At 38.7% G+C, this 14,700-nt stretch overlaps 1 protein-coding gene, 1 non-coding gene and 1 pseudogene across 2 annotated transcripts in view; all 3 read right to left on the reverse strand.

The window, feature by feature from the left end:
• The window catches only part of LUZP2 (leucine zipper protein 2), a gene marked incomplete at its 5' end in the record, with an annotated part of 475,562 nt that overhangs the window by 74,673 nt on the left and 386,189 nt on the right, over positions 1 to 14,700 (reverse strand). The gene's annotated exons all lie outside the window — the stretch shown is intronic.
• Positions 1,926 to 2,009, reverse strand: LOC132494508 (small nucleolar RNA SNORA15). Its single transcript, XR_009533087.1, has one exon. It is a non-coding gene; the product is annotated as a small nucleolar RNA SNORA15 (small nucleolar RNA).
• LOC132493200 (NADH-ubiquinone oxidoreductase chain 5-like) lies at positions 10,987 to 13,074 on the reverse strand (annotated as a pseudogene).

A 14,700-nucleotide genomic window follows, 5' to 3' on the forward strand; every position in this document is an offset into this window, starting at 1 on the left:
TTCCCGCACATTACCTCCCAAATTTTATCATTAACCATAAGACGTAAATAGTATTACCCACATTTCACAAAAGAGGAAATAGAATAAACAAAGAATTAGAATGAAGTTTTAGCACTAAACTGTCTGACTCCAAACATACTGGACTGGGCTGCTTTTGCTCTAAAGATTTAAAACCTAATTTAACAACGCAAGCCCTATGGTACACCTGCAAAATAGACAATTTTAGTCCATGGCACAGTTTTAACTCCCTCTTTACCTTTCTCTGTCCTTGTAATGCCACTTTGCTCCCAAGAAACAACTTTTTTATTTTTATTTTTAATCCTGTAGAATATTACTATTACTCTCAGTAAAATGTTTTGTATTTATATTCTAAAATATATTTTTTTATTCCACAAAAGGGCAAGCACATTAAACCAAAGATTCTTCAAGGACTGAGACACCTCTGGCTCACCACAGTCCTCACTGTCCCAGACCTTTCTGTATTATCTGTAATAGTTGGCTATCTCCTCTTCTAGAAAATTGCCCACTTGGACCTCTTGAAAAACATCCATCATCTTCCACTTATTCTAACTCTGTTCATCTTTTGCTTGATACCTCTCTGCTTTATATTCTGCTTCTTCTTCCTCTTGTCTCTACCTAAAGTTGAGAGTTTATGAAAAGTTTAGAGCCTATTACACCTATGACTCATCAAACAGTCCTATGCCCATGTCTTTCCATGCCATTTTTTAAGTTCCTTGAAATATGTGTCAAATCGTCATGTGCTTCTGATTCCTCAAAATCAGCCTGTATAAAAGGAAAGTCACAACCTTCTCTTTCTTTATGTTATTGTCTATGTCAAGTTGCACTGGTTTCCTATTAGTTTCCACTGTAACTAATCAGCACAAGCTTTGTAGCTTAGCACAAATTTCCAGTTCTGGAGGTCAGAAATCCAAACTAAATCTCACTAGGCCAAAGTCAAGTTGTTGACAAGCCTGATTTCTTGTGGAAACCCTAGGGGAAAATCTATTCCTTTTCTTCCCAGCTTCTAGAGGCTTCCTGTATTCCTTGGCTTGTGGACACAACTCCTACTTTCAATCACTTTCTCTGACTCTGACTCTCCTGCCTCCTTTTTATAAAGACTTCTGTAATTACATTGAAGCCACTCAGATAATCCAGGATAACCTTTCCATGTCAAGATCCTTAATTTATACACCTCTACTAATTCTCATTTGCCATATAAGAGAACATATTCACAGGTTCTGGGGATTAGGATATAGATACCTTTAGGGGATCATTATTGTGAGTCTCACACATTTTATCTCTGCCTCAATCTCAAAACTAGTTTTCTGCCTATGTCCAGTGAGTCATAAATTCTATTTGTTCCCTCTCCACTATTTTTATTATGATACTGAAGGTATGTCTCATTTCCATTCTTTACTAGATTGATGCAACTGTCTCATCATGTTCTCTGCCTTTAGACTCTACTTTTCTCTGGTCTTTCCTACAAAAAGTCATCCAGCATACTCCACCATATTTGGTTTGTTTGAAACTTTCTTTTAGCCTGCTTTCCTTGATCAAAAAAAACAAAAAACAACTCTAGTTTTTCTTTATTGCCTTTACAATAAAATTCAAACTCCTTCATACTGAGTTTGAGGCTTTGTGGTTTGTGCCTATACTATCTATAGAGGTTATTATTTTTGTTTGACTAGACAATTCACCCCACCCAAGCTAGGCCAGTAATACTACTGCCCTATACCCCTGGACATGGGACTAGTCTAGAATGTGTCCATCTTCTTTATTAAAATTGCCCTGAACAAGCCAACAAATAGGAATTCTTCAGGGAGGCTGGTGTGAAGTACATCACAAATGTATGCTATTAATTTGGAATTTATATTATTGTGAGGTTAATTATTTCAGATTATAATTAATTCATTTTATTTTTTAAAATCTGTATTCCCTTTTAATAATGGCATATTATGAAGAAACTTAGCATACCATCATAGCCATTTTAAAGGGAAATCTTTTTTTTTTTTTTTTTTTTTACACGGGCCTCTCACCGTTGTGGCCTCTCCCGTTGCGGAGCACAGGCTCCGGACGCGCAGGCTCAGCGGCCATGGCTCACGGGCCCAGCCGCTCCGCGGCATGTGGGATCTTCCCGGACTGGGGCACGAACCTGTGTCCCCTGCATTGGCAGGTGGACTCCCAACCACTGCGCCACCAGGGAAGGCCCGGAAATTATTTTTTATTATGTTTCAGTACATGTAATTTCTTCATCATATCTTTCTCCTCTCCCATTCAAACTTTCAATAGATATTTACTGTAGGCCTCAATCCCAGAAATTTTATAATCTTTATACCCCTCTAAGTAGAGGACCTCTCACCCTTCCTCCTTTCCTCCCCACCTTCACACCTTCCTTCCTTCCTTCCCTTTCTCACATTTTCATTTACCAGATATTGTTTTCTGTGCTCTGATATGAGATCAGTTACAAACACAACACAAGGCAACATTTCTAACTTTGTGAAGCTCACAGTCTAAAGGGCTTCTTAAACATTTCTGTATTCCCACTAAATCTATCAATGTGCCTTCCACATAGTGAAACAACAAAATTATACTGGCATTCTATGCAGTATCTCAGGAACTCCAACTTTACTAGTAGAATTGCATGTATTTTACTAAGCTGTCAGAAGAGAAGAGATACCTTGACTTAATGGACTATATAATGTCTCACTGGCCTTTTTTATAGTTCACTGAATGAAGCATATTCTTAAACACCTCAGGGTCATCATGTGTACCTGTTCTTTTTGCCTGGAATCATGGAAATTTTCCCACTACTTTGTTTCCCCTGGTCAGTTATTACTCACCCCATAGATTACAGTTGAAATGCTAATTCTCACCAAGATCCAGTTCTGAATTGCAAACATAATTTTAGCATTTTTTTTATATTCTCTTGTGAGATACTATATTTTCCTTTCTAGCACTTTCACCAGTTGTGATATTCAAAATATAAGATGATTGATATGGTACGGATATAAACCAATAAATGTGACTCTACTCTCAATGCTGGAGCAGGGTCCTGGGAATTTTCTGCTTGACAGGTGTCAAGCAGTCATGTAGTCTCTAAGCAGCAGCACTGTGACAGCTCCTAAGAGACTTGCCACAGTCTCATAGATTCAGCCAGGAAAGAGACATGAGCCAAAATCAATTTGGACAGTTTATTACACATACTTAAAGCATAAGGAAGATCAGCATGGTATTGGCAATCCACATCTCTAGTATCAGTGGATGACATCAAACCTGGGGTGCCACATGACAGACAACACAGGTGGTGGTTCTCTCTGCCACTGTGATTCAACTCTAAACTACAGGAAAGCAGTTTTATAGCTTACAGTTTTACCCAGAGAAGGGGGAGTGGTGTGATATGGAAAGTCCCATGCCTCACTGTCATTAGGAAGACAGGAAGTTACTCCATCACAGCCTCCTGCAAGGTACAGAGGGAAATGAGAAGCAGTCTTTCAACAGCTTCTAACAAGACTACCTATACTTCTGTGTCCCATGGAGGATCACAGGGCATTCCACCAAGACTTGGGTTACACTTCAGATTAGCCTTGTTTTTGTGACTTATGGGGCGATATGCAAGGCTATCAGGTGGTCATGGCAGAGCCATTTTGCTACAATAAGTGTTAGCCATTTATCGATGAATGACAGCTTAGTGTGTGTGTGTCGGGGGGGGGGGGGGGTACAGGATTCCAGGAGAAGGACCAGGATGAAGGAGACAAAGGTTATTTTCCAGTCGGTCCATAAGTGCTTTAATATTTAAACAATTTACACACCTATATTAATGTATACGGGTTAAATTTAATCCCTACTTATTATAGTTGTCACCCATCCATTTATCTGATTGTTAATGTCTCATACCCTCACTAGACAATAGTCTTGTTCACAATAGGGACTGCTTCCATTTTGCCAACCACTGAAGAGATAATTGTTAAAATTGTGCTAGGTACCTGGTGGATGTGTAATAAATATTGGATCGACAAATGGGCAAATGAGTAAATTTGACGCTAACACCACATACTTACTGTACTAAAATAACAGGCTTCTTATCTTTCTCCAAGTACTTTTATTTTTTTTCCTCATGTGTGTCTGAAGAGCCTCAGTGTTTACAAAAACTCACTATCTAGTTGAACATTTTGAGGATTTCTAGTCCTCACTTTAACAGTCCAAAGAATGCTCCTCCAGGAGCCCATTCAGGCCATCATGTAAATCTCTTTTTTCTGGCAGTTAATGGACATGACAGACAATGGCTGCACTTCCTTCTAAGAGGCACAGGAATTGATGGTTTAATAACATTACTGACAGGAGCGCTGAAGGGACAGTGGATTAAATCCAGAACAAAATTTTGTAGGTGTCAGGATTAAGTCCATGGTAAATATTTTGAATAGTTTTTTTTTTTTTCTACATGAATCTGCCTGAATGTCATAGTCCCCTCTATTTGTGTAAATCTTCCTGCCATTTGAAGGCTGGATGAAGCCAGTTGTTTAATGTTGTCACTGCCGAAGTACAGCAGCTGCTCTGGATACATGTTCCAAACATCCTTTCAAAATTTTTATTCCACTAAGTGAATTTTGTTGAAAGCAGCAGGTATTGAAATGGCCTACATACCAGCTTGTCAAATTCCCTTCTATTCTAGATGTGTACTTTTTTTTTCCCCTTCAAACTCATTTTAATGCATTTTAGTAGGGATTTTTAATATATTTCCAAGGCCTCTTTCCCAACAGACCTATTTTGTTCTTTTCACTTGAATTTAAAAGTGGAACAAAAGACACAGGATTTGGCATTTACAGGGTAAGCTACACTCTAGGGAATACCCAAAGTCCTAGAAGTGTGGTGTTCATCCAGAAAGGGAACAAAGAGCTTCGCAACCTATGGCAATATCTCAGCCCTCATGCAATTATATATAATATGATCCACATTTTTTAGCACCTTCTGTTTTTAAAACATACATTAAATAGTGCTTATACATGCAGGTCAAGTTCTAAACAATTTACACCTATATTTAATAGGTAAAAAGCTAAACAAAGTAAGTGTTCTTTTCTGGTTTTACTAGGTGTGCAAACAAGTTTGTGGAGGTCCAGCAAACTATATAGATAATATGTAGAAGAAATAAATTCAAACTCAGATTTTGATGATTCCAAAGCCCACTCTTATCTCTCTCAAATTCGTCACCTCTTTTAATTCTTGGCTCAAGTGTCACCTGCTTAAAGAGTTTTTCTAGACTTTTAGCATTGCAAACTACCTTACTTCCTGCCTGAAATTCCCCATCCTCTATTTCTCTCTACTTTTCCTTTTTCCTCTAGCACTTAACTTTCCCATATATTACATAAATTATTTTTCTATTTATTGAGTATTGCCTGTCACACCTACTTGAACATAAGCTCTAACCAAGTAGGAAACTTTTGTTCACTGATGAATCTCATAAGCACCTGGAAAAGTGCCTGGTAATACTAACCTCTCAAAAAAACTTGTTAATCGAATGCATTATCTTTATACAACAACATGACTTAGAAGGTCTTTGTAAGGATTGGAAACACTTTTAAATGTGATCAAGGCACATAGTTGGTGTCCAACAAAAGAGAAAGATAATGATAATAACAATAAAAATTTATATTATGATTAAAGAGAGATATTATCATTTTTTAGTCAAGCTACTGCTGCATTATTTAATATTTAGTTTTCTTATTAGCAGATCTAAAATTCTCCCCAGTCTCAGTTGCCAGTACAAATGCCAAATTGTTAACAAAATGATAACTTTAATTCAAGTAAATTCAATTTGATTCCACAAATATTTATCATTCATCCTGTACCAGTCAATATGCAAATTATGAGGATTATGAAGATGCATAAGATACAGACTCTGCCCTCCAAGAATGGGTACTGTAGGGGGGATATCATGCATAAACTAGCAATTACTTCCCATGTGAAATAGAGTACGTGCTACAATAGAGGATGGTATAAGGTTCTGGTGGCGGTTTTCAATTTTGAATTACTTTTATTACGAATGGCAAGAAGGATGTAGAGTTTCTTTCCATGTTACAAAAAAGCTAGCTTCCAAACTGTACTACTGGGTGAAAAAAGGTGACTGAAAATTTTCTGTAATCTAACAACACAAATTTTATTTTCCTAATGTTTAAATATATTTTACTGAGCTAATTAGGATAATGACTAAAATCACCAGTGAGGATAAAGTACAATTGGCTCCTAAGCACAAATCTACATGAACAGTCACATAAACTCCTTTATCCAATCTTTACTATTAAATGTTTATAATTAAGGGTTTTGATAAGCATTCTGAAATATAATTTAAAATACTTGTGTTTCGTTTTTCCTTTTCTATTTACTAGCTCTAAGATTATCACCAATACCCTTATTTTCTCAAATCTTCAGTTTTTTCATCTGTAAAATGGGGATAATAGTAACAGTGAAAATTTATGGAATATTTACCATGTGCTAAGAATTGTGCTGATTCTCACGTTATTTTGTTAAACTTTGCAAAGCTCTTTAAGTATTATTGTTACAACCACTCTCAGCAAAGGAGGCAAGAAAACCTTAAAAAGGCTTTACCGGGCTTCCCTGGTGGTGCAGTGGTTGGGAGTCCGCCTGCCGATGCAGGGGACATGGGTTTGTGCCCCGGTCCGGGAAGATCCCACATGCCGCAGAGCGGCTGGGCCCGTGAGCCATGGCCGCTGAGCCTGCGCGTCCAGAGCCTGTGCTCCACAACGGGAGAGGGCACAACAGTGAGAGGCCTTTATGGCCCAAAGTTACCTTATTAGAATTTGGCAGTAGGTACTCATATGCCTGATTCCAAAACTTTCATCTAATTAAGACTATTGATCTGAGGTTATATAAGAAAATAATGCACAGCTTTTCCCCCAATAATTATGCTGTTTGGGGCTTCACTGTATCCCAAATGATAGTAAACTGTAATGGAACATTAAACATGTTCCTTCCCTCTATTTGACTAAGAACAAAAATGCTGAAATACAAACTGGATTTTTCATGTGAGAAATGTTTCATGAAATCACAACATATAACACAGAAAGAAAACAAGAAACTTTCAAATCAATGTCTTGATTAATCAAATTTTCTTGTGAAGGATAGCATACTCTTAAAATTTTTGAGCTACAAGGAACCTGACAAAGATAATTAACTTAATCCCTCTGTGGGATTTCCTTTCTAGTAAAATAGTACTAAGATGTTTAACAACGTCAAAGGGTTCTTCTAAAGCTTACATGAGGTAATGAATGCAAAAAATTGATGCACAACTTTTTTGAGGGGTCTTTGGAATAATTATCTTGTAGAGCTGTCACTTTGGTTTCAGCAAAATCGGGCTTTGTAGCCCAATTCATTAGCTATACAGCTTCTCTAAACACAATAAAAAAAACTCAAATTTTCTGTTGGCCTTCTTAATATGTCACTGGTCTATCCTTACAGTTAGAGAGGTTACATGACTTGTAATTGTAGCTGTCAAAATGGGGGTCAAAATGTGTATTTCATGTGTCTTGAAGCTATCACTTAGCTTTATCTACTTAGCCTCCAGAGGGCTTAGTGTATTCCTGTGTCAGTGATCACCATCTAATTCTGAGAAACCCATATCTGGATAATGAATGAATCAATAAATCTCTTCTAAATAACACGTTTTATGGAACATGGGAAAATTTTTTTTCTGGGCAATTTGGTAAATTAAACTTTGCAAGGAGTTGTTTTAAGGTTTACTGTTCTTCTTCCTTAGGTGTCCCTTTATGTGGCATTCATTCACTCATCTCATTCATCAGTTCAGCTACTAGTCACCTCATCCACTCATCATTTATCCTTCCACTTGCATACCCCCATCCTATTATCCATGCATTCCTCCATTTACTGACTCATACATCCATCCACTTATCTATCTCCCCAATCATCCATGTCTCCACTCATCTATCCATCCATTATGCATCCACCCATTCACTTACTCAATCCAGTAATCTATCCAAACAGCTAAGGGTGACATTTGAGACACAAAGAAGAGTGACATTAAGCTCATCCCAGAGAAGGAAATCAGAGAAACGTAAACTCTTTCAGTTAGAGAATCAAAAAGGATATTCAGATTATTTCCAAAGATCTAATCATTTCTTATTCCTACACATTTAAATCAGGAATCCTTAGAGTAATGTGACTGTGTATGAAAATAACTGCACTCCAGCCCAAATCATCTGAGGCAGAATCTCAAGTAGCTTAGCATGGGCTTCAGTGTTTTGAATATCTACACATAAATTTCAATTCAAATCCATCATTAAGAAGCACTGCCTCTGAGGAGGTACAGTGTGGCGTTCACTGAGGATCATGATTCCCTTGGCATGCCCCAGTAGGACACACACATTCTTACTCATGCTTAACAGTAGTATAAATCCCATATGTTCCCAAGACAGAGGTCACCTCAACATCAGTATACTCAAAATGTTTCATAAATGTAGCTGCTTAAATTAAACCAGTACAACTGCTGGTGTCAGTGAAGAGAAAAACAATATATTTTGGAACTGCCTCACTCTGTGTTTGTCAATTGAAAATAAACCAAATCTGCATGTGTGTGTGCATGTGGGTGTGTGTGTGGTTTCAGAAGGAAGCTTCCCCTTTAGTCTCCAAGAGTCAGGAACACAGAGGGAGTAGTTTCCTGGATTTTCTCTCCACTGTTTTCCAATCAAGGAGTGGGGGACGTGTGGATTTTATGAGTGGTGAACTGCGAAATTTCTAAAAATTCACTTTTCTATACTCATCAGGATTAAGATCTGCTTCCTGTTATCCTGTTATAGCCTTTTATAAACCTTTCTACCCTGTGACCGCTATGCTTTAGGAAATGTAAGGCCCAGGGTGTGGTTTTCATAACCAATTGTGGAGCCAACCCTGCCCTGCTCTTGGGATTTTATACATGAAGATGTGGTTTGCATTATAGCTAGCCTAATATCTGCCTCACACACCAATTTCTCTTATGCAAGTGTGACTTTAGGGAGTGGCCTGGGGTGAGGACAGTATTAAAGGTCTCATATTTGGCTATTGGTAATCATAATCCCACCCTCCAATCCTGGAATAAGCATGCTATTAGATTTCCATTCTTCTGATAGCTGTGCTATTTTTCAGCTGGTTCAGAACATAAAAATGAAAAGTATCATTTTAATATTATCTTCAGGGAAACCTCCAAGTTATATTTGTATACATACACATAGATATATGTATATATATATGTATATATATATATATATATGCATATCCAAACTAAATATATATTCATATACATATATAAAATTTCAGCACTTCTTGAAATTTGACATGACCAAATTGATCATATGAGATATTTACTCCATCATCTGTTTATTCTTCAACTGGAATTACTATGGAACTGTAGAAGAGATCAGTTTACCAACATCTACTCATAAGCCAGATTCCTGCATAATCCTTGGTATCTTCTTACCCTTCACCTATCATATCCAGGTCATGGCTAAATCATCTATATGTTACCTTCTAGATATCTTTCAACTCTGCCCACTCTCTCCATTTACACTTCAGAAACTCAGTCCAAGTTACTACCATTTCCATCTGTAATGATGAAAGGGAGAATAAAATGGAAGGCAAAAAATCACATAAGTGTTGCTTTATCTACAGAAAAGCCGCCTCAGATCCATTCGACAAGAGCAGTGCCAACGTATGGGATTGCTGAGAGAAGGCTGTAATGTCTGCTGCTCCTCAAAATGATATGTGTCCTCCTGGTAATACATAGCCTATGAATTCAGTGGCTATAACTGGAAATATCAGAACAATTCCAATGTTTCATGTTTCTAGAAAGGTGTGGGATCCATAATATAGGCCACATCCTACATGGATGTAAAGGCAGATAAAGAATATGGAAGCTCCATTTGCACATATACATCGAATGATTCATCTGTAGTTAACGTCATGGCAGATGAGTGTTACTGATAAGAAGGCAGTTATTGTGTCTGGTGTGTAATGTATTGCTAGGAACAAGCCTGTTAGGATTCGTAGAATTAAACAAATACCTAATAGAGAACCAAAGTTTCATCATGATGAGATATTTGATGGGGCTGGGAGGTCAATGAATGCATTGTTGATGATTTTTATTAGTGGGTGTGATTTTCTGGTATTGGTCATGGGTGTTCTTATAGTTGAATGAAAACGATGATTTTTCATGCCATTAGTCATGGTTAGAATCCACGTGGGAATGATGATGACATGTATTTATTTTAAGTGTGATTTTTGTGATTAGTTTTGTGGGGTTTTCTTCAAAACCTTCACCTATTTATGGGGATTTTGGTTTGATTGTGGGTAGTGGTGTTGGGTGCGGGACTGTGTTGAATTTTTGTGGCTCATTTTTAGTCTTGGTGGTGTTTTTTTTGTTTGTTTGTTTGTTTTTTTTTTTTTGCGGTATGTGGGCCTCTCACTGTTGTGGCCTCTCCCATTGCGGAGCACAGGCTCCGGATGCGCAGGCCCAGCGGCCATGGCTCACGGGCCCAGCCGCTCCGCGGCATATGGGATCCTCCCAGACCGGGGCACGAACCCGTATCCCCTGCATCGGCAGGCGGACTCTTAACCACTGCGCCACCAGGGAGGCCCTTGGTGGTGTTTTTGATATAGGGGGTATACTGGTTGCATTGGGTTACACGACAGCTATGGCTACTGAGCAGTATACTGAAGTTTGGGTTTCTAATAAGACTATTTTGGGGGCATTTCTTTCAGGATTGATAATAGAGTTTTTAATGGTGCTGTATGTTTTAAGGGACGAAGAAGTGGAAGTTGTGTTTAAGTTTAATGGGCTGGGGGACTGGGTTATTTATGACACTGGTCATTCTGGTTTTCTAAGTGAGGAAGCAATGGGGACTGCAGCATTATGTAGCTATGGCACTTGGTTGGTAATTGTTCCTGGCTGATCACTGTTTATTGGTGCTGTGGTTATCACTGAGATTACTCATGGTAATTACATAAAAGCATGCTAAGGATATGGATAATAAGGAACGACAGGGAATATCATTTCATAAGGCCTTTTTGGCTTGAGACTAGCATAGAGAGCTTTAATTGAATAAGGGATGTGGTTTTTGGTAAAATATTTTCTAGTCAGATTAAGTCTAAGAGGGAGGATGCTGAGTTTTGGCTTATTGGTAGATTTAAGTAGGGAGGTAAGTGGTGCATGATAGTGGGGAAATATCCTAAAAGACTAGAAAACTTGCGGGTATTTGAGGGGTAAATAAACTTTAAGTTTTCTGTGTTAAGGTTAATTTCAAGTGCTGGTACAAAGCCTAGGATGGTTACTGTAAGGGCAGTTAATTTTAGGTATGGGGGCACAGTTATTAGGGGGACCGTTGTGGGGGGGATGTTGTTGGAGATAATGAATCCGGCAAAAACACTTCCAATTAGTAGGTTTTTTTTTTTTTTTTTTTTTTTTTTTTGCGGTACGTGGGCCTCTCACTGTTGTGGCTTCTCCCGTTGTGGAGCACAGGCTCCAGACGCGCAGGCTCAGGGGCCGTGGCTCATAGGCTTAGTTGCTCTGCAGCACGTGGGATCTTCCCGGACCAGGACACGAACCGGTGTCCCCTGCATCAGTAGGTGGACTCTCAACCACTGCGCCACCAGGGAAGCCCCAATTAGTAGGTATTTGATGGAGTTAACTAAGAATGGGTTGTTTTCACTGATTAAGGTTAAGGGAGAGAAACGAGGCTGTCCTAGTAGTGTGAAGAAGATAACGCCAGCACTATAGACAGCTGTGAGGGTGGTGGCAGCTAGGGTTATTAGCAGGGCTCAGGTGTTGGTATAAGACGTGTTAGCAGCTGGTGAGGAAAGGCATTCCCATCAGTGCTAAACTTCCAATAATAAGGACTGTTGTGGTGAAAGGTATAGCTTTGAATTGGCCTCCTATTTTTTGAATATCTTGTTTGTCGTTCAGGCTGTGGATAATAGATCTGGAGTATATGGATAGTATGGCCTTAAAAAAAGCATGTGTGCAGATGTGCAAGAATGTTAGATATGGTTGGTTGATGTCAACTGTTACTATTATTAGGCCTAATTGGCTTAAAGTGGAGAAAGCGACAGTTTTTTTAATGTCATTTTGGGTGAGGGTACCTACTACTGTGAATAGGGTGGTGAGGGCTCCTAAGCATAGTGCTATTGTTTGAATGTTTGTTGTTTTCTATTAAAGGGTAAAATCGAATAAGCAAGAAGATTCCTGTCACGACTAGTGTGCCTGAGTGGAGTAAGGCTGATACAGGAGTAGGGCCTTCTATTGCTGAGGGGAGTCAAGGGTGAAGTCCAAATTGAGCTATTTCCTGCCTACAGCTAGTACAAGCCCTATGAGGGGGAGATTTGAGTGATGTTAGTACAAGCCCTATGAGGGGGTGATTTGAGTGATGTAAGTCGAATGTAAAAATTTGTTGCAGGTCTCATGTGTTTAGGTTAAATAAGAATCATGCTATTGACATAATAAATCCAATGTCCCTGATGAGGTTATATAGGATTGCCTGGAGAACGGCTGTGTTTGCATCTGTTCACCCATATCACCACCACCCAATAAGCAGGAAAGATATAATTCCAACCCCCACTCACCCAATAAAAAGTTGGAAGAGGTTGTTGGTGGTAACAAGAATTAACATGGTGATAAGGAAGAGGAGTAGATATTTGAAGAACCGATTAATATAGGGATCCGAGTGTATGTATCATATTGAGAACTCCATAGTAGACCATGTGACAAATAATGCTACGGGTATGAATTTTATTGAGAAGTAATCTATTTTGAAGCTAAGTGTTAATTTAAGGGTTTGAACAGTGATCCAATGTCAGTTTGAAATAATTATTTCTTGGCCTGTGTGGACAAATATTGTGGTTGGAATTAGGCTGGTAATGAAAGCACATGAAACAGTTTTTTTTTTTTACATATGATGGATTTGTATTGCTTTTGTAAAGATCTGTGTTAATTATTATAATTGGGATTGTTAATATAAGTAGTGTGACTAGAGCGAAAGAGGAAAATAGGTTTATTACTTTTATTTGGAGTTGCACCATTTTTTTGGTTCCTAAGACCAACAGATAACTACTATCCTTTAAAAGCTTGAAAAAGCCACACTGTTAGGCATGGGAGCATGAATTAGCAGTTCTTGCATACTTTCTCAGTAAATAAGAAGTTTCAACCTTCTGTTACTAGATTCACAACCAAGTGTTTTTTTTAAAAAACTATACTTACAATACAGAGGGCCTAGGATGATTTAGGGATTTAGTGACAACAGTAGGAGGGGTAAGATGTGAAGGGTTATAAGGGCATTTTCTCGTGTGAAGGAGGGTGTAATGTTATTAATATGGTGTGTGTATTTACCGCGTTGTGTTGTACTTAGTATATATAGAGTATAAGGCTGTAATTACAATGTTGGCTCATATTAAGATAATGGTAATATTTGATCATGAGAAGGACGATGTAACTACAAACAAATCTCCGACCAGATTAATGATTGAGGGTAAGGCCAAGTTTCTTAGGCTTGCTAGCAGTAATCAAGTGGCTATTAGTGGGAGGAAGGTCTGTGAGCCTCAGGTTAAGATTATTATTAGGCTATGGACTCACTCGTAATTTGAGTTTGCTAGGCAGAATAGTATGGATGATGTGAGGCCATGGGCAATTATTAAAGCGGTGACTCCTATATAACTTCAAGGCGTTTGGATAAGAATAGCGACAATGACAAGTGCTATATGACTAACGGAAGAATATGCGATAAGTGATTTTAGGTCTGTTTGGCGCAGACAGATTGAACTGGTTATGATTATTCCTCATAGGGAAAGCATAAGAAAGGGGTATGCTACGAATTCTGTTAGTGGGTTAAGTATCGCTGTGATTCGTAGAATGCCGTAGCCTCCAAGTTTTAGTAATATGGTTGCAAGGACTATAGAGCCTGCGATGGGGGCTTCTACATGTGATTGGGGTAATCAAAGGTGGAGATGAAACGTCATATGAAAACGTTGGATCAAGAATTGGGTAATGCTTTGGTTCAATATTGCAGTGTTAAGAAATGTAGAGAGCCCGTAGCCGTTTTTTTTGTTTTTGTTTTTTCTTGCAGGATGCGGACCTCCCACTGTTGTGGCCTCTCCCGTTGCAGAGCACAGGCTCCAGACGTGCAGGCTCAGCGGCCATGGCTCACGGGCCTAGCCGCTCCGCGGCATGTGGGATCTTCCCGGACCGGGGCACGAACCCATGTCCCCTGCATCAGCAGGCGGACTCTCAACCACTGCGCCACCAGGGAAGCCCCAACCCGTAGTGTCTTGAATATATACTAGTGCTACTAGAAGTGGGAGTGACCAGACAGGTGTGTAGAATAAAAAATAGAGTCCTGCATTAAGGCGTTCTGTCTGGTTAACTCATCAAGTGATGATAATGAGTGTAGGAACTAGTGTGGCCTCGAATATAATGTAAAATAAAATTATTTCTGTGGCACTAAATGTTATAATTACAGATGTTTGTAATATGATTAGTATAGTGATGTATAGTTTTTTTCGGGTCAGTGACTCTGAGCAGGTGAGATTGGCTGGCCATTAATAGAGTCATATTGTTAAGGTCAATAGCAGTGTAGATAAGGAGTCGGAAAAGAACATTAATAAGAAATTAAGGCTATTAATAAACTGATTAAGGAGGAGCAGGCTTGTGAG

Source organism: Mesoplodon densirostris, chromosome 7, assembly GCF_025265405.1.
Source record: "Mesoplodon densirostris isolate mMesDen1 chromosome 7, mMesDen1 primary haplotype, whole genome shotgun sequence".
NCBI classification, from domain to species: Eukaryota; Metazoa; Chordata; class Mammalia; order Artiodactyla; family Ziphiidae; genus Mesoplodon; species Mesoplodon densirostris.